Consider the following 22,677-nt stretch of genomic DNA (forward strand, 5'->3'; position numbering starts at 1 on the left):
CAGCTGAAGCTGCTGCAATCCCATCAAGCAAGCCCCGCTGCTGAGCTGTCTCTACCCCAAGTCTCCCAGCCCAGCCACCGGAGCCATTGCACCTGCCTCTGAGCCCAACAACGTAGTCCTCAGGTAACCATGGAAACCAGGTGGAGGCAGCCAGGCCTCGCAGCTGACCCTGAGCCCTGTGGCCGCCAACTACCAGTCCTAGTGGGCCCCAGCCCGCCTTTGGGGCTCCATTCTGAAGGGCCGAGGCAGAGCTACCAGAGTCCTGTGAGGAGATGGTCAGGAATGCGTCAGTAATTTATTGTTTTTTTTATTTTAATTTTTTGCTGTTGCCTCCTGGAAACTGACTTGAAGTTTCTTCCTACATGTTCTTCCCCCTCAGCTCTTGGGGGTTCTGCTCCCCCTGCACGCCAGTGCCACCTCCTCTGTTTGCCTTACAGAGGAGGGAAGTGCCACCATTCCAGTGTTGATGGCTCCAGCCCACCCCTGCTCTGCCTCCCCCCGGGGGGCCTCCTGGCGCAGTGCCTTCCTCCATCCCGAGGCCTGGCACTTGTGCTGGGCAGCCTTACACCAGCATGCCCGTGGCACCACACGTGTCTTCTACTCCAGGGTTCTCAGGCCCACCGCCCCGGAAGGCCCCATGCCTCAGAGTCCTGCATAGTTGCGTAGGAAGCAGCTGGTGGACTGTGTCTGCTAGGAAGCCCTTGGGTGGGGGGGGCTGCCCAGCACCTTGCCCCGCCCTCCCATTCAACCCTCATTTTCACCCCCAAATGGGCCAGGAAGTCTCTTCAGCTTCTTCCTCTCCATTCAGAAGACTCGCTTTCAAGCCTTAAAACCGGCAGGAAGCACAAGCCTCCCTTTTAAATTAGCGGCGAGGAAGCCCATAGCTCCTTGGGCCTAATGAGGCTAAACCAGTGTTTGGTGCCCCCTGTTGGGACAACTCTGAATTTGTAGGAGTGGGCCTTGGGAGGGGCCAGCCCCACCCCTCACCCCACTTCTCCCCAAACCTGTCCACTCTGTTTTTCCATTGTTTCACTGGTCTTGTGTTCCCCGGCCTCAGTCTGGGAGCCAGGAACCCCAGCCTCCGTTCAGAGGACATGGCGGCTTACGGACTTTCCAGAGGTGGCGCTGTGTCTCTGCCCTAGGCGCCTCTCCCTCCGTGGCCAGTGCTGCTGGAGTCTGCTCCATGTGACCCCTGGTGTGAGAGGGTCAGGCCCCAGTGAAGGCTGAGGGTCCCCCTCCCTGTTCCCTCCTTGGAGCTGCCCCAGAGGCTAAGGGGCTGTCCTGCTTGCTGGTGGCCCCTGTTGGACGTGCGTTAAGTTTGGGAGAGCTGATAGGCAGACTACATGCTGGTCTCCTGGAACCCGGACAGGCTGTCATCAGTGACTGGAAATCCTTCTCCTGCCTATCCTGGGGGTGCCGGGCCACTCCCTCAACTCAGAAGTGGCCACCAGTCTCCCCTCATCATCCATCCCTCTCCACCTAAACAGAAAGCTTTGAACTTGCAACCTGTAAGAAAGACCCTGTCTGCATGACTGTTTACAACTACGGAAACACATGAGACTCCCTTGTGCCCCCTCCCCTGCCCCAGGGGCCGGGCCGCCCAGCCTGGGCCGCTGTACTGTTGTTGCAGGGCCTGTTTTTTGCACGAGGTGTGGTCCCGCGGCCCTGCGAGAGGTGCTCATCATCATTGCCCGCTTTCTGCCATTTCTGATGGGTCACTACCTCACAGCGGGCTGGCTCTGCTGTCCCAGCGAGCATCACTGACTCTAAACTTGAAGTCCTTCGGGAGCCCCGAGCCCATCATCCCCTAAGCCGCTCCGAGCAGTGCTCTGTGAGCGTCTGTGAGCGTCGGTGTCCGCCCACTCTTCGGGGCAGTCCAAGGTACACAATCAGGGGGCAGGCCCCCATCATTGCACAAGCATCGTAAGTGTGGGAAGCACAAGCTGGTTGTGATTTGAGCACAGAGGCCCGGCTCTGGGCAGGCAGTGTGGGCAGACACAGGCCCAGGAGGCTCCTCCCAGGTCAGCCATGTCCTAAGTTCTACGAGGAAAGCTGTGCAGTGGGGTGGACAGCTGCCTTTGCCAAAACAGGGCATGGCCTATGGCTTCTTATGATTCTGGGACTCATCATATTACTTCGTGTGCCCATCTTAAGTAAGGCTTGAGGCCCAAACCACATCTGTATGCCACGGGCCCAGACCCCATACCCCAGCTCTAAATGCCTGGGCTCAGGCTGTGTCCCTGCTATCAAGCCTGAGGAGTTGGACCCCCTCTCTCGTTGGCCGAGCCCCTGCCCTTGCTTTTGAAGCTGATTGGCTTCCACCTGGATAGAAGGTGTCCACCCCCTCTGGCCTTGGGCCTTCTCAGCACAGCCCTGTGCCAGGATCCCATTCTCAGTATTGACCAGTCAGTGTTTGTTTTATTCAAGAGACTTGAGTCCTAGGGTAGCCAGAATCCTCCGCGGCCACACCTGGAGATTGCCAAGGAGGAAGGGAGGATGAAGAGGCAGAGGCTGGCAGAGCCACGCCCTGGAGGTGGTCAGGGTGCGGCCACCAGTGCTTGGGCAGGGATAGCTGTGGATTGGGAGTGGCCTCCCGCCCACCTATCCTGGCCCCAGCTGCAGCCTTGGAAACCCCACCTTCTGTCCGGCCCTGCTACCACCTGGGGCTGTGTGGCTTTGGCAGAGCTGGCAGTTTAAAGCACAAAACCACTGCATGGAAGATGCTGAGTTGCTGGAACTGTCTCATGCCACACAGTGTGGTGGAGATACAGGCAAACGACTACTGTGATGTCAGGGCAGATGCCTCTTTGCCCTGCCCCCCCCCCAGCTCTTGGGGGGCATCCCCTGATGGAGTCTGGGCTGGCCACAGGCACGGCCCCTCTCTGCAGACCCTGCCTGGCCTGCTATGTTTTTGTGGCCAGGACCCACCGCACAGAAGCAGCACATCCTTTCCCACCATGTGGCCCAAACCTGTGGCATCCGTCTCTTTGCCATCTCAAACAGGAAACTGCTTGCTGCTGCTTTCTTTGCTGGGCACAACCTTCTCCTGGTCAATGGCCAGTGCCACCCCTCCCAACCCCCACAGGCCTTCCTGAGCCTGACCCTCTCCCAGCTCCCAGATCTTCTCTGCCCTCGGAGTGTAAGAGCAGAATCTGCAGGGAAAGTTCTGTTTCTTCTTTGGCATCTTCGTTCCATCCCACCTGCCCAACCCTCTCCATCCCCAGCACTCAGCCAGTCCCCTGACCCCACTGTGCCTGAACCCAGCCCTTTAAACCTGTGTCCCTCGGGCCTTGCTAGGAAGTAGAAGTAGAGATGCTTGATGAAGAGCCCTGTGTCAGAGAAGACCCCTGCGGGGAAGCGAGCCATGCCCTGCCCGCCAGCTCTTCCTAGCCACTACTCCCTGCCTGGGCTCCTGCATTCCCAGCTGTTGGCTAGCACAAGGTGTATATATGTTTTGTACCTCTGCTGATAACTGTATATAGTGTATGAAAGCTATTTAAGCCTCCTGCTGTACATTTCTGTCCCTAGGTTGGGTGTATGCGTGTGTGTGTTATAAGAAGTTGTCATAAATAAAACCTGAATGACCCTTCTCTCTGGAGGTGTGGCCCCTGAGTCTGCTGATCTTTGGCTGGCTGTTCTTTGGGGTAGGAAGTTGGTGGTGGTGGGTGGGCTGGCCTCTCAAAATGGGCCTGGTCTGATGAGAACTTCCTTGTGAGCTCAGGGCTTCCCTAACAAGGAAACAGCTTTGAAAGTGTCACGCTCCCCTCCAAATTCCAATGTTGCCTTCCGTGCAGATGTTCAAAGAGCAGGCTCTGACACTTATTGAGCACCCACTGTATTCCAGGCACAGTTCAGGGCATTTTTCATTGGATTTATTACTACCCTATGTAACAGGTGATATACTTTTTTTTATGAAATGAGAAAAGTCCTGGGATGGAAATGGCATGTCCAAGGCCGGGCGTGGTGGCGCACACTTGTAATCCCCGTGCTTGGGAGGCAGAGACAGGAGGATCGCGCAGGTTCGAAGCCAGCCGCGCACGTTGGCTTAGGAGACCCTGTTTCCAAATAAAAATGTAAAAATTGGTCTGGGAGTATAGCCTGGAGGTAGAAGGGCTTCTAGGAACCCCAGTACCACCAAAAAAAAAAAAAAAGAAAAAGAAAAAAGAAAAAAAGAAAGAAAGAAATGGCATGTCCAGACTCACAGCTAATAATAGAGACAGAGTTTGAGTCAGTCCTGCCCACCCACAGCACCCATTTCTTTTAACACATCCTGTGCCTTCTCTAAGAGCCTGGGGTTCACTGAGTATGGTGTATACCAGGCAGGTTCATTTCCTAGCCTCTTAAAGAGAGAAGACAAACATAGAAAGTTCATGTGGAAAAACAGCTCAGGCCAGGCGTGGTGGCGCACGCTTGTGATCCCAGCGCTTGGGAGGCTGAGACAGGAGGATCGCACAGGTTCAAAGCCAGCCTCAGCTACTTAGTGAGGCTCTCAGCAACTTAGTGAGACCCTGTTTCCAAATAAATTATAAAATAGGGCTGGAGGTAGAAAGCCCCTGGGTTCCACCCCTAGGACCACAAAAAAATAAAAAATAAAAAAGTCAGGCATGGTGGCGCATGCTTAGAAGCATTCGGGAGGCTGAGACAGGAGAATCACAATTCAAGGACAGCCTCAGCTACTACTTAGTGAGGTTCTTTGCAACTCATTGAGACCCTGTTTTAAAATATAGAATAAAAAATAGGGCTGGTGGGGGGGTGTAGCTCAGAGATAGAATGCTTCTGGGTTCCATTCCCAGCACCACAAAAAGAAAGAAAGAAGAAAGGAAGGAAGGAAAAGAAAGAAAGAAAGAAAGAAAGAAAGAAAGAAAGAAAGAAAGAAAGAAAAGAGCTCTATATTGGTTGTGATTTTATTTCCAAATTAGTGCTTTTCAGTCTTTTAAAAGCTATCTTCCCTCTTTGGGGAGGTTGGAGGAAATAGGATTTAACATTTCCTTTTAAATGTTCTGGATCACTATGTGTCACTCCATCAGTGTGGGAGATCCTGGCCCTTGGGTAGGGGGCGTGGGGGGTTCTACATCTCCCTCAATAGCCAGGACCTCTTTGAAAGCTTTCTAGTTTCTGTACCAGGAAGACAATAGGGCCTCTTTTTGCTTTGTTTCCAAGATATAAAACCAAGTTGCTTCCCCAGCCAGGCAGAGGGATCGATTGTGGCTGCAGAGGGAAGGTGGGTTCCTCTAAGAGGCTTCTGGCCCTCAAACAGAAAGGCCTTGGGAGTGGAGAGGGGACCTGAGCCATGGAGGAAGACCTCAGCCCCACGGTGTGCAGAGCCTCCTGCCTTGGGAAGCAGAGTGGCTTCCTGAGGTCTGCTGTTTTTGGCTGACCCCAGGTCCCACCCATGCCAGTCTCCTGCCCCACCCTCACCCCCCACAGGACCATATTTTACCCAGGATCCTGCTCCAGGAGACAGAGCCTACTGTGAACTGTAGGAAGTGGCAAGTGGGCACAGCCAGCTGCAGAGGGCTGGGAGACTGGATGAAACCCAGAGGCCTGGTGCCCAGGAACTTGGCAGGCCTTCAAGGGCCTGGCATTGTGCACCCCACAGACACACAACCCCCACCCAAAGAATGATAGCAACAATTCTTCCAAATTCAGCTCACCCTGTGTCATGAGAACAACACCCTTGGGTGGGGAGAGACACAAGATCAAGGAGCTCCTTTAGCATTCTGTTTTTATCCCGGGGTGTTCCCTCCTATGGATTATAAGAATAATATTGCTTGCTTTAGAATTTGTCCCGGACAGGAGGAAATGGCACTTCTCAGAGTGTGTTAGGAGCCATTCATTGTCTGAGCTGGGCAGCATCTTAAAAGATCATTTTTCCCAACTCTCTGTGTTAACAGATGAAGGAATCAAGGTCTAGAGAGGCCAACAGCATGGCCAAGATCATGCTGGCACGGAGATGGACCTCGAATCCATTACCTTAGGGCCATTACCTTAGTTTGACTAATGTCAGGGTGATCTGTAGGGGTATAAGAACAGGGATGGAAGTGGGTCTTCTCCCCAAACACTTGACCTGTTAATACATTTTTCTTTCCCTTTTTTCTTTCTTTATTTCTTTTTTTTCCCGCATGTGTGTGTGTGCTAGAGATTGAACCCAGGAGCATTCTACCTCTGAGCTGTACCCACAGGCCTTTCTTAGTTTTGTTTTTAAAACAAGGTCTCACTAGGTTGTTGAGAGTCTCACTAAGTTGCCCAGGCTGGTCTCAAACCTGTGATTGTCCTGTGTCAGACTCCCCAGTGCTAGGGATTATCAGCACTGGACACTATACTCAGGTCCTTTGATAGATTTTAAGATCTACCATTTAAGCCGGGCGTGGTGGCACACGCTTGTAATCCCCGCGCTTGGGAGGCTGAGACAGGAGGATCGCACAGGTTCGAAGCCAGCCTCAGCTACTTAGTGAGGCTCTCGGCAATTTAGTGAGACCCTGTTTCCAAATAAAATAGAAAATAGGTCTGGGAGAATAGCCCAGAGGAAGAAAGCCCCTGGGTTCCACCCCCAGTACCACCAAAAAAAAAAAAAAAAAAGATCTACCATTTATCATTGCTTGTAGCAAAGTTAGACCACTCTCTAGGGGGCCAGGACAGGGTGTGCATGTGTCCCTGGGTCTTGTGGTGTCTCCCATTCAACCTCCATCTATAAAATGTCTGTCTGACATGACCCCTAGTGACCACTGGTGGCAACTGATATGGGAGCCAGAAAACAGGCCAAGGGGAGTTAGGAGAAGAGCCTTTCTCTGTGCAGAGACTAGTGTGGCCTTTAATGCCACCTTTGAGATTGTTGGCAAGCACGGCCAAGAGCCTGCAGCTACTATCAGGCTGAGAATTCTTTGAGGAAGGTATGTGGGATGGAGAGGGCAAGACATAGGGAGCAGACATGTTCCTGAAGGCCTGGGTACCACTGACGGAGGCTGGAGCCTGCAGGACATGCGCCACCAAGCCAGGCTGGGTCCCCACAGTGGCCAGAGCTCCGGTGAGCCTAAGCTTTAAGCTTGGGGTTTCTGTCCTATGACCTTTCCCTAGGCCCAGTGACTGAAGGGGTAACAGGCAAACCTGGCTGGGGGCAGGAGAGGCAGGGTTGGTGGCTGTGGAAGAGCAAGCGACCATGCATAGACTCAGAGATACTCCAGGGACTGTCAGATGGGCCTGAGTAAGACTGATTCTAATAGACAGCAGAAGAGAGCAGGTGCTCCCCCACCGCTGCGGCACAGGGGAGGACGCTTCTGGCTCTTTGGAGAAAGAGAGGCCAAGCTTCTGTGTCAGGCCCGAGCATGGTCACCTGGGCCATGGTTTTGGCTGTGCCTAAGGGCAAGCACAGAGCTGTTTTTAAAGAGCTGCTTGTCCCTGGATGCATGGTGTCCAGATTTTCTAATCTTCCTGAGCATTTTGTGAGCTCATTAAAGCCCTTTAATAAATAACTTTCCTTCTTTGACTGGCAGAGCAGATTCCACTGCTTCCCATCAAGAACACAGCCCAAGTCAGGAGCAGTGGCACACCTCTGTAATCCCAGTACTTGGGAAGCTAAGAAGATTGCAGGTTTGAGGCCAGCCTCAGCTACTTAGTGAGGCCCTCAGCAACCCTGTTGCAAAATGAAAAATAAAACGGGCTAGGGGTGTTGCTTGGAGGTAGAATGGCCGTAGGTTTAATCCCTAGTACCAAAAAAGAAGAAAGAAGGAAGAAAGACCCCCCCCCCATCCCAGTACAACTGAATTCTAGAATTTTAGATACCTATGTGTCTCAGTATTCCATTTGTAGTTCAGTTCAAATTGGTCCAAATGAAAGTGCTTCCTCTGGTCTCAGATCATTTGGCTGAATGGGAGACGGCACAGAGGGATGGTGCTGAAAGAGGCCAGCCTGGCCCCAGATACATTGCAGAGAAGGTGGCTCATGACAGATGACGTTACCCTCCAAAGCCAAGAACAAATATCTACTTGCCTCAAAACTCATGCTTTCTCCTTTTATTAGCAACGTTCTTCAGGAACACAGCATTTGTAGTGCAGGGCTCAGGAGCCTGGCCCTGCTGTCACATCTCAAGGCCTGGCCTTCACCTGGACCCTAGGATGCAGGCTCAGAAGCTCTTTAAGGTCCTTCTCCGCCTGGGGAAGCAGGAGGTGGTCTTGGCCAGCATCATCTTGTTCTTGACTTCTAGGATATAGGCGAGCTGCGTGGCGAGGCAGCTGACCATGGGGTCAGAGTCTTTCTGCATGTGCAGCAGGGCTGTAACACAGACACACCATGGAGCTTTGCCCAGAGAAAGGCTGCAGGGCTGGGCAGGAGAGCGTGGGCCCTGCTTCAGGGGATGGACTAGGGCAAAGGGAGGGGATGCAGCTTCTAAGGTATGAACAGAGTTTCCTTTAGAGATCCACATTGCTCAGCAAGACCACACAGCTGCCCTGAGCTCAGAGACACCACGCCGGCTGCTCCTCACCCAGCATCCATCACCAAACCTCTTGGTCCTTCCCCCTTCCTGGAGCTGCCCTCGGCCTCCAATGAAACAGCTCTGAGTGGAGCTCTCTGACCTCCCAGAGCTGCTGCAGAGATGTAGCCACATCTGAGAGCCACCATGTCAACACAGAGGTGAGATGGAGGGAAAAGAAGAGTGGGCCAGGGCAGCCTCAGAGGGGCAGTAGAGACGAACAGACCTCAAGAAGGGCAGTTCTAGCCGGGCGTGGTGGTGCACACTTGTAATCCCAGCATTCAGGAGGCTGAGACCAGAGGATCGCGGTACTCAGACAGCCTCCGCTACTTGGCGAGGCCCTTTGCAACTCAGTAGGACCCTGTTTCAAAATTTTAAAAGACTAAAACAATAGGGCTGGGAGTGCAGCTTGAAGGTACAATGCCCCTGGGTTCCATCCCCAGTACCACACACACACACACACACACACACACACACACACAAGAGAGGTAGTTATGGGTGCCTGGAGGGAGGGACCAGGAACCCTGGGGATCCCCCAAGAAAGAAGTTGGTTGTCCTAGGAAGAGTTAGAGGGGCCATCCTGGCTGGTGAATGGGCCCAAGCTGATGGTAGAAAGACTGAGTGTGAATCCGTGGGGCTCCAACAACCCAAACCCTAAATGCCCTGAATGGGGGCCTGCTCTTCACTTCTAAATGGTCGTGTGTGTGTGTGTGTGTGTGTGTGTGTGTGTGTGTGTGTGTGTGTGTGTGTTACAAGAGATGGAATGTTCTACCTCTGATCTATACCCCTCAGCCCTATTTTATTCCTTTACTTTGAAACAGGGTCTCACTAAGTTGCTCAGGGTCTAAGTCCCTGAGGCTGGCCATGAACCTGCGATCTTCCCTGTCTCAGCCTCCCAGGTACTGGGATTATAAGTATTCACCACTATGCTCGGGTTGGATCATAATTTGCAAGCTGATTTGTGTGGGCTTTCCCCCTTCTCTGAGCCTTCTCCACCAACCCTGGTGCCTCTAACAGATGCAAACGGGGAGCGACTGGGTCATCACTCACCTGTATACGCGTCCTCAACTTCATCCATCTCTTCCATGTTGAGGGTTTGAGTGATCTGGCCTACAGAGCACACAGAGGCACCTCAGTGCCCCACAAAGCAGGGCGGGTAGCAAGAGATGTTCTCCTGCCCTCCCACCAAGCACCGACCACGGTCTCCTTTCGCCTGTCTTTCTTTCCTTCCCTCAGCCACCAGCTTCAGTTCTAGAGTTTCCCCACAAGGTCAGAATTGCTTCTCCTGTTTCCCTGAAGGGTTTTAAGCAAATTGAGCCAGGTGGAGGGGTGGATAGCCCTCTGCTCTGAAGACGCTTGTCCCAGGAGTGAGGTGTCACAGTGCCCACCTGTCTCCAAACGTTCTCCACCGGGCAGCACCCACACCCTTGAAGCTCTGTCCTTTGGGGGCCTCTGCCACCCAGGCCTCCTAGGATTTACCCATGCTGCTAGAGGAAGGCTGCCCAACACATAGGGAAGGGAGCGGGAGACTGCCCAGGGTAATTATCGTGGGTCTTATAATTACCCTGGGTTTTGTCATTATGTCCTCATGTTCTGGGCCCCCATCTGTGTTTCAAAGACTCTACATCAAGGACACAGTGGCCATACCTGCAAACCACACGGCTGCCTGGCGGATGAGGACCTGTGGGCTCTTGAAGAGAAACACGCACTGCTTCAGAAACCAGAGAGCTTTGTCTGGGTCCTGCTCCAGCTGTAAGAAGAGGTGTTCAGTTACAGGAGGGGCCATTGCGGTTCTTCTGCTCCCTCTGGCAGTCTTGAGATTAGAGTTATCCCTGGAGTGCAAAAGTCTATCAAAACATTCATCATCTCCACCCTCCACCCCAGCTCTTGAAATCCTGTGAAGCCTTCCTGGATGGACCAAGCCTCAGGAATCACTCCCCTTGGCCATGATCCAGTGGATCATGAAAGTCACATAGATTCACCCCACACTTTGTCTCATACATTTTTTTCTCCTCTTCCCAACAGCAGAAGAGTGGACCCTGTTGCAAAAATATTGTTTATTTTTATCTTGGCTTAAAATTTTTCAATCTCGCTGGGTGTGGTGGTGCACGCCTATAATCTCAGTACCTGGGAGGCTGAGACAGGAGGATCACACGTTTAAAGCCAGCCTCGGCAACTTAGCGAGATCCTACTTCCAAATAAAAAAATAAAATAGGGTGGGGGTGTGGCTCAGAGGTAGAATGCCTCTCAATCCCCAGTAACACACACACACACACACACACACACACACACACACACACACACACACACTTCAATCTCATGCCATATACTTAAGGCTGCCAAAGAACCAATCATGTCTCCAGCGGGTCTATTTAGACGGAGCGCTGTGTATAGTTGTTTTAGACAGTCCTTTCTCTGCCTAGGGACGTGCCCTCTTCTGCACCCATCCACACTTTCTCCCTCACAGATTCTCAGGAGGATGTATCCTTCCCTTTGCAATAACCACTAGCCCTAGCCCCTCTCCTGCATTTCTTCCTAGATACTTTCCTACTCTCCTTTTCCCCTCTGCAAAGTTCTTAAAAGCAAAGGGTACATCCATGATTTTTTTCCCCAAGCTTTTTGGCAATGGGATTTTGTGTGTGTGTATGTGGGTGTGGGGTGTGGTACTGAAACCCAGAGGCATTGTCCTTCTGAGCTACACATCCAGCCCTACTTTGTTTTTTTGGGTTTTTTTTTTTTTTTTTTTTTTTTTTGGCGGTACTGGGGATGGAACCCAGGGGGGTTCTACCTCCAAGCTATACCCCCCAGTACTATTTTTTATTCTTTATTTTTGAAACAAGGTCTCACTGAGTTGCAAAGGGCCTCATTAAGTAGCTGAGGCTGTCCTCGAACCGCGATCCTCCTGTCTCAGCCTCCCAAATGCTGGGATTACAAGCGTGCGCCACCACGCCTGGTTCCTACTTTGTTTTAAAGCAGGCTCTTACTAGGTTGCTATAGATCTCGCTATATTGCTGAGGCTAATCTCCAACCTGCAATGCTCCTGTCTCAGCCTTCCAAGAACTGAGGGGAAAAGACAAACAAACAAACAAAAAATGAATACTTCAGTGGCTCCGGCTGCTGGCAGTGCTGAGTCCTGCTCCTCACTGCACCCAAACCTGCAAGGCACCTTGCGGCCCTGCCCCTTGCTTCCTGCTTTGAGCTGGCCGGCCCGGACTGCAGGCTGGCACAAGCCAGGCTGGAGATGATGTTCGGTCCACATAATGTTTTGTAAATTATTTGCCAACATAAATGTGGGAAATTTCCCCTAACATCAGGATTTTCTGCTTCTCAACAAGCTGGAAGTTCTAACAACACGCAGCCCACGCGCAGTCCCTCACAGACACATCCAGGTAGTTCCCAACTGGGGGCTAGACTGTCCCCAAAGGGAATAATGGAACTGGGGAGGGTGCTTTAGGCTGTCAAAATGGTAAAGAGGGCATTCTATTCTGTAATGTTGCATATTTGAATAAATCAAAAGCCTACTTAGAAGCCAGGCGCGGTGGCGCACGCTTGTCATCCCCGCGCTTGGGAGGCGGAGACAGGAGGATCGTGCGGGTTCGAAGCCAACCTCAGCTACTTAGTGAGGCTCTCAGCAACTTAGTGAGACCCTGTTTCCAAATAAAATATAAAATATGTCTGGGAGTATAGCCCGGAGGTAGAAGGCCCCTGGGTTCCATCCCCAGTACCACCAATCAATCAATCAATCAATCCTACTCAGAATATGTTCCCAGACATTGACTCTGTCTTTAATATAATACATGATGCCTTTATACTGTTCAAATACACACTGGCTGGCTTTTCTTTTCTTTTCTATTCTTTTTTTTTTTTTTCAGTACCAAGGATTGAACTCAGGGATATTCTACCTCTGAGCTGCACCCCCAGCTCTAGTTTTTATTCTTTTTATTTTCAAACAGGATCTCACTGAGTTGTAAAGGGCCTCACTAAGTAGCTGAGGCTGTCCATGAACCATAATCCTCCTGTCTCAGCCTCCCAAATTCTGGGATTACAAGCGTGCGCCACCACACCTGGCTGCGTATTATTTTATTATAAACAACTTTCACTTGTCCTTTGGAGTCAGGGCATTATCCTTATTTATTTTGAGAATATGCATAAGTAGATGCCGGGCGTGGTGGCGCACGCTTGTAATCCCCACACTTGGGAGGCGGAGACAGGAGGATCGCGCAGGTTCGAAGCCAGCCATGCTGGCGTAAGAGACCCTGTTTCAAAAATATAAAATAGGTCTGGGAGTGTAGCCCGGAGGAAAGAGGGCTTCCAGGAACCCCAGTACCACCAAAAAAAAAAAAAAAAGAAAAAGAATATGCATAAATAGATATTTATTGATTTTACCTGGGGGAGTAGAGGGTGTTACCAAATATGTACCCTATCCAGGTGTTTTGTATATTTTATTTTACTTTATTTTATTGTGGTACTGGAAAGTGAACCCAGGGACTACATTCTCAGCCACCCCAACCTTTTTTTTTTGGCCCTAGGTATTATATCCAAGGACATTCTATCTTCTTATCCTTTTTTTTACTTATTATTTTGTAACAGGGTTTTGCTAAGTTGCTGAGGGTTTTGCTAAGTTGCTGAAACTGGCCTCGAACCTGCAATCTTTTATTTCTTAGCTTCCCAAGTACTGGGATTATAGGTACATGTCTCTATACCTGGCCCCAGCCCTTTTTATTCTTTATTCTGCAAGAGGGTCTCATTAAGTTGCCCAGGCTGGCCTTGAACTTGTGATCCTCCTGCCTTGGTCTCCCAGCCTCCCAAGTTCCTGGAGCTACAGTCGTGCGCCATGGAGCCAGGCCCAGGCGTGCTGTGTCTGACCATACTGAGAAGCCACCTGGGACCTCAGTCCTCAGGTCTACCCAGTCTGCTTTCTGGTTAGTGTTTCCTACGTGGCCTTGTAGGCACTGGATTTTCAGTTCCTGCTCTAAGGATTCCAAGCCACCTAGTGCTCTGCGTACACCAGGCTCCTCTGCCCTTATTTCTTAGGGCAGGTGGAGGATCAAATGCTTCAAGACAATTCACTCCACCCCTGGCTTGGAGAATGATTGGCTCCGTCTAGATATGTGGCGCCACCTCAGGCTGCCCAGAGACTCCTTTTCTATGCCTCCCTGCTCCTCTGCCCTCGCCGACTCCCTCAAAGGATGACAACCTCAGGCGGCCTCCCTCAGCTCCCAGACTGAGCCGAGTGCCCCTCCTTTGTACTTGACAGTACATTTCTCTCTTTCAGCACTTCTCAGCGTCTTGTAAGATGATCATTGCGTGCGTCTGGCTCCCCAACTGAGACAGCAACAGGGCAGGAACCCGATGTACTAGATGTCCAGTACAAAGTAGATGCTCGCCATTGAACTGTTGCTGCTTCTGCTGCTGCAAACCCTGAGCTGCAGGAAAAGGACCCAGAGTGCCGGGGGCGCTGCCCCCCCCCCCCCCCCGCCCAGGGGCAGAGCAATGAGTTAGCTACTGGCTTACCAGGGCCCTGAGGATGGTAAAAACATCTTCCTCCTTGAATAATGCTCTGAGCTTTGACCAGCCCAGCAGCATGACCGTGTTGCAGAAGGCAGCGCGGCTGACCTGCAGAGACAAGGGGCTCAGTGTGAGGGACGTGGAGAGGCACCCAGAGGGGAGACCAATGGCAATGCCGTGAGCACGGGTGGTATGGAAACTCAGGAGTGGACAGGGATACAGGAGGAAGGCAGGGCATCTACCCATTTGGCTCTACTGAAGACCCCTTTTCCCCATGAAGGACAGGTTAAACGTTGTAGCTTAAGTGAATCTTCCAGTTGCCATGGTATCACGATGAGACCCAGAGCAAGGAGACTCCACCTCCCAGCCCTGGTCTCTCACCCCCAAGAATAGTCTCTCCAAAGTCTTAATCCCCTAACTGGGTGTCACTGAATCAGAGTTGGCACTGTTAGGAATGTCGCAGTTGGGTTCACAGAAGGACCCCGCCCTGTGAGGATAATGTCCCCTTCAAGCATTGTTCAGCAGCATCCCCTGCTGTGCCCAAGACACCTCAGAAATAGCACAATAGCCACTCAGTGGGAACAGGGCGTCCTGTTACAGACTGAGCCTGCAAGTTTCCAAATTTTTTTTACTTTTTGTTTGGTGGTGCTGGGGATTGAACCCAAGGGCACTCTACCTCCGAGCTATGCCTCCAGCCATGTTTTGTTCAGTTTTAAATTGAAGCAGGGTCTCACTAAGTTATTGAGAATCTCAATAAGTTGCTAAGGCTGGCCGCAAACCCATGATCCTCCTGACTCAGCCTTCTAAATACTGGGATTGCAGGTGTGCACCACCACACCCAGCAGTTTTCAAGTTTCCTAGCTGCAGTTTACCTTCCTGGACTCCCAGGCTCTCGATTAGGCCATCACAGTCCAAGCCTCTGTGTTCTGCCCACCACACTGCCTCTCAGAGACCAGGCAGGTGCAGAAAACAGCCAAAATTAAGACCGCAGAAGCCAAGTGCAGGGCAATAGGAAGAAGCTGGCACCAGCCCGTGGCTCTTCCTCCTCAGAATTCTCACATCCACAATAGTCTACTGGGAGTTGGTGGCCAGGATAGAGACAAAAGCTGGGGAAACTTTGGGCCAACACTTTATCATCTCTAATGTCTGTTTCTCTCCCTCCCTCTCTCCCTCCTTCCCTCTCTCTCATACTCAGGATTTACCCAGTGGTGCTCTACCCACTGAGCTATTGAGGAGGTAGAAAAGGAAATAGGCAGATAGGGAAGAGGCCACGGTAGAAAAAGCTTAATTTCCTGAGGGGCAACGAATACTAATTAACTTCAGCTCTTCCAAGGGTCAGAGATAAGAACGACCAAATCTTCACAAAGCCATCTGTTTACTAATCAACAAACCCAGGAGACATCACTGGAGCAAGTCTGACACTCCTACTGAAAGGAGACCCCTCAAAGGACATGCAAATACCCTATGCAAATTTTGAGAGCTGCTTCCCAAACTCCAATCAACAGAGGACATGCAGAGATATATAAACCCCTAGCGCAGTCACCAGGACAGTTACCCACTCTGGGAACCCCTCTCCGCTGGGGAGCTTCTCTCTCTCTCTCTCTCTCTCTCTCTCTCTCAGGTCGAGTTAGCCTTGAGAGAAGGTGGAGTACAATTGAAGGCACTTGGCCCAGGCTAAGGCCTCTGCTGGGCATCAAGGCCGACCAGGGCCCCTAGGGGTGACCTGCACTTCTTTTCTGGCAGATCGCGTGGACTTTGGGAGAAAGCAGTTTGCAACTGAAGGCACTTGGCCCGGGATACACTTGGGTAGTGACCTGAAGGCAGCTGCTGGACATCAAAAGTTCTGACAGCCCTTAGGGGTGTTCGGCCACTTTTCCCTATTCCCTGCTGCTTCCAGTAAACCTTTTACTCCCCTTCCTGCGGTCTCCGTAGACAAGAACCCGGTAAGGAAATACAGAGTTTCTTCTCAAGAAACCCCGTTTCACTATGCCCCCAGGTCTTTTAATTTTGAGACAAGTTCTCCCTGAGTGTCCCAGGTTGGCCTCTGATGTGCTATCCTCCTGCCTCTGTCTCTCGAGTAGCTGGGATCATCTCCAGGCTCTTATTGAGACGCTCCAGAGTCAGAACGGCAGCTCTTCCAGCCCGTGTACACACAGGCTTGCTGTGCTCAGCGTACACCCCCCGTGAGAATGCCTCTGAGCGCTGAGGCCTGGCCTCTCACCTGAGCCACCTCCAAGCTCACGTCCCTCAGGTGCACCACAGTGAGGATGATCAGGTTGACAACCTGGTGCTTCAAGGGGAAGACAAGGTCCTTCTTCTTGACCTTGGTCAGGACCCCTCCATAGATCTGGAAGGCGATCAGGCGCAGACTGTCTGACTCCTGGGGGAGGAAATGCACAGGCTGGGAAGCTGACTGCATTTGTCCACGGGTCACCAGGCTCAGGGGTCCCCGAGCTCCTCCCCCACGCGGTGTGCGTGTGCTCCTGTGTGCGTCCCTCTCCCCCAAGATCTGCTTGGGTCCCTCAGCAGTGTGACTCCTCTGCTGCCATGGTCTGTCCTCCATTAATTCCCGGGGTTGAGATTAGGGGCATTCTACCTCTGAGCTATGCTCCAGCCCTTTTTGTTTGTTTGTTTTGTTTTTGAAACAGGGTCTCGCCAACTTGCTGAGAGCCTCTTGCTGAGAGCCTCACTAAATTGCGGAGGCTGGCTTCAAACCTGTGATCCTCCCGTCTCAGCCTCCCAAGCACCGGGATTATGGGCGTGCGCCATCATGCCCGGCCATGCTTCTCCTAGGACAGTCACGGCACACCAGGGCAGACTAGCATCACAGTCAAGCTAGCGGGCCTCAGGAGAGAGCCCTGCCCACACTGTCCTTGCACAGACGCCTAAAGGAAGATGCCCTCCCGGGGCATCACCTCCTCCAAGAAGGGCACCATCGTGAAGGCGAGCTGATTGAGGAAGGAAGACCCGTGCTGCCAGGTGAGATTTTCCATGAGGTGCTGCAGCACCAGGAAGGTCTTCACCACCACTTCTCTGTTGGAGGAGTAGCAGCAGCTCAGCATGTAGGGCTGCAGGATATGGAGTCGCTTCACCTGCAGAGCGACAGCTGCTCAGGAAACTGGAGGCAGGGAGGCCGGACCCGCTGGCCACTCGCCTTTCAGGTCAACCCGGTCCCACCAACAGAGCCAATGGCCCCACGCTGCCACCTTCCATCCTGGACCTGGGGCTGGTCCAGCAAGCGGGTGGCGGTCAGGATGAGCTGCTCAAGCCAGAATGACACAGGGAAATGCCCAGGCCAGCATTTCTGCCATCCAGGGCAGAGGGGAGGAGACAGAAGAGGCCCCCACCCCTGCTACTCCACAAGTCTCCCTCCGTGTTGCCTTTCTCATACTGGTGATGAAACCAATATCCAGGGGACCTGGACGATGTGTCTGAGAACCTGGAATTGGCTGGGCACATTCTACGCAGTGACCCATGGTACAGCTTCCTCAGGGGGACTTTTTTGGGGAGAGGGAGGGAGGGAGGGAGGATCAATGGCTCAAGCCCTGGCCCTGTCTGTGGTAAACTGGCTTCACATTTATCCTCTGGTTCCAAGAGTGTGTCTCAAAATCTCTGTGGGTTTTGTTTTGTTTTTGTCGTTTGCAAGGTACCGGGAATGGAGCCCAGGGATATTCACCACTGAGATACATCCCACCCCTTTTTAAATTTTGAGACGGGATCTCCCTAATTGCCTGGCCCGAAACTTGTGATCTTCCTGCTTCAGTCTCCTGAGTCACTGAGATTACAGGCATGCGCCACTGTACCCAGCCCACCCCGTCTATAAGTGGACACAGCAGACCTCTGGGTCTTATTCCTTTCCCAAGTGACATCTCCTGAGAGCACATTTTACCATGTTCTTGTGCTTCGTGAAGACCTCTATCACCTGCAGCAACAGCTTCACCGTGACTGGGTCTTCGCTCCTGAACCACTCTCCCAGGATGTAGGCGGCAATGTCATCCACAACGGCTGCCACGTCTGAGCACTGGAGCAGCTGCAAAAGGGAGCCCAAGAGACGAGAGGTGGGTGAGGAGAAAACAGCGCTGGATGACTTTGAAGCCAGGGTCCTACTCATGAGTAAAGCGCTGGAGGCCTTAGGAGACTTGCCGGAGAGGTCAAAGCTTAGTTAAAGAGGAGATCCACACCCTCCCGCTCCAGAAGTCACTCATTCATTCACTCACTCATTCATTTGTTCCATAAATTTTCCTTAGACATCTTTGATAAGGAGAACTGAAGGACAAGAATGTAAGAGTCACAGTCGGCCCTCAAGGATCCCAAGGTTTCAACTAGGGAGCAAAGACTTAGGCCCAGCTGACGGACGTCTCAAGGCAATTAAAATGTGGCACAAATCAAAGGCAAGTTAAAAAGTGCTATGAATAGGTGTTGGTTCGTCCAGGATAATTTTATGAAGGAGACAGAACTGGAGCTGAACTTGAAGAACAAAGGCAATTTCCATGAGCAGACCTACGTCTTGTAGACAAGAAGACGATTCGATACGGCGATAGGCCAAGGAACTGGAAAGAAATTCACAGAGGAGATTGTGAGTGTGTGTGTGTGTGTGTGTGTGTGTGTGTGTGTGTGTGCGCGCGTGCGCGCGCGTGCTTAGTGGGGAAAGGTGTGCGTAGCAAAGATAAAATGTAGGAACAACTATCATACAATTGAGGGATGGCTACAGGACGCCCACCCCACCTGAGAGGGACATCCCATTGCTGAGAAACGTCACACATGGGAACTATGAGGGACCAACAGAAGGTCCCAGGAAGACAGATCACAGGCAGTGAGGTCTGGACCAGGCCCAGCCGTGGGGATGGAGCAGGAATGACTCTGAGGAATGATGCAAAGCTCTTATCAGTCAGACTTATCAGCTCAATGGAAAAGAAAAAGTGAAAAGTCAGAGACAATCTCATAAGATGATGCGTTTTGAAAGGGAGGAGAGAAAAGAGAATTATCACAAGATCATTGTACTATCATGCCACAGCACTAGGGACTCTGGGCTATGCTGGGACCATCAAACAAAGGGCACTTGTCACTTGGGCAGCACAGGTCACTGCTCCAACCCACTCCCTCCGGTCCCTTTCTGACTCCATTAGCTTCCTTAACTATTTTGTTTTTCCTTTCTTCTGCAGTTACCTTGGATTCCAGGAACTACAGGCCTGATTGATAAGCATCTTTATAACAAGGGACAGAAACTACCCCCCAAGCAACTGCAAGCCTCACAGAACAGATCTTCCCAGGATAAGATTGCCCCCCCCACCATCAGAAGCAATGACCTCATCACAGAACCCGAGGCTGCCCCCTAAACAGGTGGTTGTCTCATGATGGGAATCAAATCACCCCTCCAGCAGTGATGACCTTCCCCTGAGATAATGAGCAGCCAGCTGGTGTTCACGCAGGATGACTTACTCTGCCAGCTATACACACTCTCAAACCTCGCCTCTGCTCCCCTGTCTATAAAACCTCAAAGTTGCAGGGCGTGGTAATCCCAGCGTTTTGGAGGCTGAGATAGAAGGATCACACAGGTTCGAAGCCAGCCTCAGCTACTCGGTGAGGCTCTCAGCAGCTTAGTGAGACCCTGTTTCCAAATAAATTATAAAATAGGTCTGGGAGTATACCCCAGAGGTAGAAAAGCCACTGGGTTCCATCCCCAGTACCATAAATAAATAAATAAATAAATAAATAAATAAATAAATAAAACCTCACGGTTCCTGTCAGGTAGCTTGAGTTATTTATTTATTTATTTATGTACTAGAAATGAAACACAGGGGCATTCTACCTCCAAGCTACACCCCCAGCCTTTTTTTTTTTTTTAAATTTCAAAACAGTGGCTCTCTAAGTTCCTGAGGCTGGCCGCAAACCTGTGATCCTCCTGTCTCAGCCTCCCAGTACTGGGATTACAAGTGTGGGCCACCAAGTCCGGCTTTTCTTTCTTTCTTTATTATTTATTTATTTATTTATTTTTGTGGTACTGGGGGGGTGGAACCCAGGGGCTTTTCTACCTCCGGGCTATATTCACAGACCTATTATTTGGAAACAGGGTCTCACTAAGTTGCTGAGAGCCTCACTAAGTAGCTGAGGCTGGCTTCAAACCTGTGCGATCCTCCTGTCTCAGCCTCCCAAGCGCTGGGATTACAAGCGTGCACCACCATGCCCAGCTTCTTATCTTTTATTTTGAAACAGGGTCTCATTAGGTTGATGAGAGTCTTGCTAAGTTGCTGAGGCTGTCCTTGAACCTGCAATCCTCCTGTCTCAGCCTCCCGGGTCCTAGGATTATAGACATGCGCCAATGCACCTGGCTTTTCCACATTTTCTGAATTTTCTACCCGTTTTTCTTGTCAGGTGACTGAAAGATATTGAATCAACCAGGTGTACTGAGCACAATTAATTTTTTATTTTTGATGCTGGAGATTGAACCCAGGGGTATTCTACCTCTGAGGTACATCCCCAGTCCCCAGCCCTATTTATTTATCTATCCATTTGTTTTGAAACAGTGTCTTGCTAAGTTGCTGAGGCTGTCCTTGAACCTGCACTCCTCCTGAGTCAGCCTCCCAAGTATTGGGATTACAGGTGTGCCCCACCATGCCTGGCTCAACGACTTATTTTTAACAGCTAATCAAGCCTGAGACAGAAGAAAGGAAGAGCTCTGTTGTCCCATAAAAAATCAGGGCAGAGGCGAACTGCCTCAAGATTCCAGGAGGAATCAATACCTATAACTCAAGGAAACCTAATAAAGTATTATTAGCAATATCCCCAGCTCTTCTGCGGGGCATGGCAGAGAACTAGGTTCCCCTGGCCTTCTCTGGAGGAGTCCACAGGGCACGGCTGCCTTCCAGGGGCCCCTCTCCCCCCAGCAGCCCCAGTCACCTCCCTCAGGAACACGAGGGCTGTCTTGTGGTTGGCACAGTCTGGGTCCTGCAGGGTCCTGATGATGAGGCTGAAGATGGGGCGGTTGTGCCAGCAGTTCTTGATGACCAGCGTCCTACGATGGGAGCGCAGTGCCCAGGTTTAGGCTGTGCCGCTTCTGTACCAGGAGCACAGAAGGGCCTCCAGCCGGGACCCAGGCACAGCTAACCTGGCCAGCAGAGTGACTCCGTCAAAATGTCTTTCGGGACTGACGAGCAGCTTCCAGCCCCCCAGAGTCTGAACATAGGTCACTTGTTCACCATACCCAGAAGTTCGCATCAAGGTCTTCAGGGCCTCGATGGTGGAACTTCGGGGGAGAGGGCAGGCAGGCAGTCATCCCGCTGTGCGCCACTCACGCCCAGCCCCCACCCCCGCCCAGGAATGGGACCACGGAGGCCAGGAAGGCTGTGGCCTTCCAAGATGACCCGGGAAGCCGGAGGGGGGGAGGGGATGGAATCAGGCCAGGGGGCCCAACTGCCTTGTTCTGAGTTCACTCTGGTACAGAATCTCTGCATCAGCATAGTAAGCCAGATGGAAAGAAAAACACTCTTTTTTTTTTTTTTTGAGGCAGGAGGTTCTGGGTTCTGAACCCAGGAACCCAGGGACCCAAATGCATTCTACCTCTGAGCTACACTCCCAGCCTTTTTTATTTTATTTTATTTTTAGTACTAGGGACTGAACCCAGGGGTGCTCTACCTCTGAATTATACCCCCAGATTTATTTTTTTAATTATTTTTTATATTGAAACAGGGTCTCACTAAGTTATAGAGGGCCTTGCTAAGTTGCTGAGGCTATCCTTGAACCTGCAATCCTCCTGTCTCAGCCTTCCGAGTACTGGGATTACAGGTGTGTACCACTATGCTCAAATTAGAAAAAAAAAACTTTTTATTTATTTATTTTTTTTTTTTTCTGCTACAGGGAATTGAGCCCATCTGGCTTTCTACCTCTGAGCAATACCCCAGTCCTTTTTATTTTTTGTTTGGAAACAGGGTCTTGCTGAGTTACTGAGAGGCTTGCTAGGTTGCTGAGGCTGGCCTCAAACTTATAATCCTCTTGTCTCAGCCTCCAAAGTACTGGGATGACAGGTGTGTACCACCACACCCAGCTTAGAAAAATTCTTTTCTAAATACTCTAGGAAGAGTTCTCAAGATGATGGGTGAAGAGCAGGGTAAGTCCCAACAGAGGGAGCAACAGCCCTCCGGCTGCAGCCAAGTCAGGTAGGGGCGCTGGACCTCAGGGCCCGGAGTGCCCAGGGCCCCGGCTACCTCACAGGGTCCACCCATTCGGCTACAAGTTGCTGATCCTGGGCCGCTTCAAAGCTTCCTTGGGTCACATAGAAGGAGACCTGGAACAGCAGCGTTAGGAACAGGGAGGAGAAGAAGGCCTGCGCCTCCATCCGCCGACTCGGTTCCAGCAGCAGCTCCTGGATGGCCCTGGTGGCCTGGGGGAGCGGGAGAGTGGGGGTATGGTCATCGATGGTCCCTCATAGGTCCCGTCCCTAGGGAGTCCCTTCCCACCACCAATCGCCACCCCGTGAAACCCTCACTGCTTAGAGCAAGTTAAGACTGAATGAATCAGAGTCAGGAAGGCAACCCCAGGACTTGGGAGGCTGAGACAGAAGGCCCCTCCCTGCACCCGGCCCGGCCTACGATCACTGGAGAGACGCCGCTGGCTCTCTGGCGGGGCTCCTGCTGCTCCTGCTGGTCCTCCTGTTGCTCCACTGTCTGGTGCGGAATCAGCCTCTGCCGCAGATGCTCCATGATCAC

The sequence above is a fragment of the Muscardinus avellanarius genome (genome assembly GCF_963383645.1).
Source record: "Muscardinus avellanarius genome assembly, chromosome: 7".
In the NCBI taxonomy this organism is placed as follows: Eukaryota; Metazoa; Chordata; class Mammalia; order Rodentia; family Gliridae; genus Muscardinus; species Muscardinus avellanarius.